Here is a 3,762-nt window from a genome sequence, read left to right as displayed (position 1 = left end):
CCCTCATTCACAATGATATGATTTTTGTTCTTTGATGTCTGATACTTGATCTTAAAAGGCATCCATCAATGGATGATGATGGTAGTGATAGAGGAGAGGACACTGATCATATTGCCCATAATTAGAATAGCAACCAGCACCTTGTTTTTTAATTGTAGTAAAAAAATCTGCATACCAAAATGATCACCAATACCGCAACACCCCTGTCCACAATTCTGTGATGTCAGTTATATTTTCATGCTGCTACATCATTATCACCGATCCTTTTCCCAAAATAGTTCACCACTGTTAACAATCTCAAAACCCCAAACTCACTGCCATTGACTCCAATCCAATTCACAGGACCCTATAAGACAGGGTAGAACTGTCCCTGTGAGTTTGTGAGGCTGCACTCTTCTCGGGGGTAGAAAGCTTTGCTTTTCTCCCAAGGAGTGGGAGAAGTGCCCCGCCCCCTCCGCCCAACAAACAAAAACTCCTTTCCCTCCCTTTATCCCACTCTGCATAATTATTCTTCATCTTCTGCTTCTGGATATTCATTTAATTCATGCAAGGGAGAGCCTACTGAATTTGTCTTTTCGTGATTGGCTCATTTTGCTCAGCATAATGTTTTCAAAGCAGCCCTGGTAACACTGTGGAATTAAGCTTTGCGCTGCTAGCCACAAGGTTGGCAATTCAAACTCCCCAGTCGCTCCTCAAGAGAAAAATGAGGCTGCCTTTTCCTACAAAGATTTATAGAACCACTGAAACCCTATATAAGCTCATTATGAGTTGGGCACCAGGACTGCAACGACTGACCCAAGCCCAGGAACAGTTGGGAGGATGGCACAGGACTGGGAAGTGTTTCCTTCTATTGTGCACAGGGTCGATATGGGTCGGAACCAATTTGAGGGTACCTAACAACAAGAACAACATAAGCTAATCTCTTCAAGTTTCATTCAAGTTGTGGCATGTCCCAGGACTTCCCTCCTCATTGTATTCTCATAGCTGTATTGTATTGTATTGTATTGTATGTAGAGAGCACATTTGATCGATCCTTTCATCTGTGGATGGACATTTTCGTTATTTCCACCCTTTGGTTCCTGGTGAAAGTGTGGTAAGGAAGCAGCTGGCATTCTTTGGGGGTTTGCAAGAGAGCACGCTGAGATACTTGCTTTGTACACAGTTCTCATTTGATCCACACAACAACCACAGCAGGGGCTCTCATTATGGCCCGGTGGCAGAAGGCATAGCAAGGCACTGAAGGGATGAGAATGTGCTTCAGGTTATGTGGCTGAGAGGAAAACAAATTGTGACTGTTCTGTTCCGACACCAGCAGTTCTTGCTTAATGACTGTGCGTTCAAAGAAATTAGGAGAGCTGCTCTGAGAAGGAGCCCAGGATGTTTGGGGTCTTACCTAACAGTGAGCCCTAACCCTGTGTTTTACAGGTTCATTTTACCCTTCACTTTGCAGCTACGAAGGAGTCCTGGTAGCACAATGGCTATCAGTTGAGGGCTTGACAAGGTGAAGGCTGCTCACATTCCTGGGCTATGATCAGAGGGGATTCATCCAAGATTTAATTCGTGCGGGCACCATGCAAATGGATTTTGGGTTTCCACTGTCATCTATAGCCTTCTACAAACCAGGGGTTCACAATTTAAGCTCTGATACGGTTCCTGCCTTTGGATATGGATTTTATTATTTAAATCCTTGGATCACACAGGCAAGAGTGCTTTTTCTATGTCGAATTAGATGGTGCCTCACTAAGGTGGCTGCCTGTTTGAAGATAAGCCTCCAAGACCCCACACTATTCTTTCTGAGCTGGACACTATTTGATTTCTTCATCACACTTTGCTATAGCACCCATATCTTCAGTGATCTCTTCATGAAGGTGAGTATTGAGTAGGGCTATGTTTTAAGAACCAATTTAAAAAAAATAGAATGCTTCACAAATTTGCCTGTCATCCTTGCACAGAGGCCATGCTAATCTTCTCTGTATCACTCCAATTTTAGTATATGTGCTGCCGAAGCGAGCACAGGAACCAATTTTTCTTAGGTTAGGGCTATGATTAATTGTGATTCAATTTGGTTTTATTGTGTATTTCACAGACTCCTAGCCCTCACACTGCCACCACCACCACCACCCTACCCCCAACAAATGATCCCACTGCCATCCATTTGTGACTACGCACATGGACTTCTCCAGATGGAAGATACAGAAATCAAATTGACTACAGCTGTGGAAAGAGACAATGGAGAAGCTCATCAGCAGCAGCTGAAGAAAGTTAAAACCAGTCCACAGAGCAAAAATATGACCGTGAGTCTATCCCACATAAATTTCAAGAACAGTTCAGGAACAAATTTGATGCACTGAACACTACACATTGTGTAGATCATAAGAAACTATGGACAGCCTTGAGGAGAATGGGAATTACAGAAGACGTAATTGTGCTCACGAGGAACTTTTACATGGATCAAGAGGCAGCTGTGTGTATAGAACAGAAAAGGGGAATAGTGCGTGGTTTAAAATCAGTAAAGGTTTTTACGTTAAAGGACATACAGTCAGGGTTGTATCCTCTCCCATACTTATTCAACCTGTATGCTAAGCAAATAGAGAAGCTGAATTATATGAAGAACTTGGCATCAGAATCGGAGGAAGGCAGATTAACAACCTTCAATATGCTGATGACTCAACCTTTCTTGCTCAAAGTGAGGAGGACTTGAAATATTTGCTAATGAAAATCAAGACCTGCAGTCTTCAGTATAGGTTACAACTCAGTGTAAAGAAGACCAGTATCCTACAACTGGACCAGCAGGTAAACCATACTAAATGGAGAAAAGGGTGAAGTTGTCAAGGATTTTGTCTTGCTTGGATCCACAATCAATGCTCATGGAAGCAGCAGTCAGAAGATCAAAGGAGATGTTGCATTGGACAAGTCTGCTGCATAAAACCTCTTCAGAGTGTTGAAAAGCAAGGATGTTACTGTGTGGACTAAGGTGTGCCTGACCTACCTATGAAAGTTAGACACTGAATAAGGAATACTGAAGAAGAATCAATGCATTTGAATTGTGTGCCAAAAAATATTGAAAGTACCCTGGACTGCCAAAAGGACAAACAAATCTGATGGGGCAGAAAATGCTCCTTGGAGGCTAGGGTGGGAAGACTTTGTCTTACATTCTTTGAACATATTGTCAGCAGAGACCCTGGAGAAAGACATCATGTTTGGTCAAGCAGAGGGGCAGTGAACAAGAGGCAGGCCCTCAAGGAGAGGGACGGACACAGTGCCCACAGCAATGGGCTCAGGCACAGAAACAATAAGAGGGTGGCGCAAGACTGAGCAGTGTTTCCTTCTGTTGTGCTTCGGGTCACTCTGGGTTGGAAATGACTCAATGGAACCTAACAACAATATTCATCCAGTCAATTCTGACTCATAAGTATACTTCCAAATATAATTTTATATATACTGGGAAACATAAACACATTATGTGACTCACTTTATTGGGCTATTAGAATTAGTGGGATGATCTGGAATCAAACCCAGAGTATCATTCCAGTATGCCTACAATCACCACCAAACACCTCCCATTGGCCTGAATGTAATTCCATGGCCACACTCAGCCGCAAGAGAGGCTGGGATATGTTGTCTTTGGCTAAGATCCAATAAGCATGGATCAACATAGATGGCCTATTGTTAATCGTAGCCCTCACAGTCAGCCCTAATGTTAAGAAAAATGCCTGTTCCCTTGTTCACTGTTGTGTTCCCTGTGAGAGGTTGGAAACAGAG

General features: G+C 43.0%; 1 protein-coding gene and 1 non-coding gene across 2 annotated transcripts in view; both read right to left on the bottom strand.

Moving 5' to 3' along the window:
- FAM184B (family with sequence similarity 184 member B) overlaps window positions 1–3,762 on the bottom strand; it is a 136,005-nt gene that overhangs the window by 65,864 nt on the left and 66,379 nt on the right. The window lies entirely within an intron of this gene.
- On the bottom strand, window positions 1,908–2,014 carry LOC115873476. Its single transcript, XR_004048457.1, has one exon. It is a non-coding gene; the product is annotated as a U6 spliceosomal RNA (small nuclear RNA).

The sequence above is a fragment of the Echinops telfairi genome, unplaced genomic scaffold (assembly GCF_000313985.2).
Source record: "Echinops telfairi isolate 266 unplaced genomic scaffold, ASM31398v2 ScPeMD7_7468;HRSCAF=8506_1, whole genome shotgun sequence".
Classification (NCBI taxonomy): Eukaryota; Metazoa; Chordata; class Mammalia; order Afrosoricida; family Tenrecidae; genus Echinops; species Echinops telfairi.
This window is presented reverse-complemented; position numbering and strand designations above follow the sequence as displayed.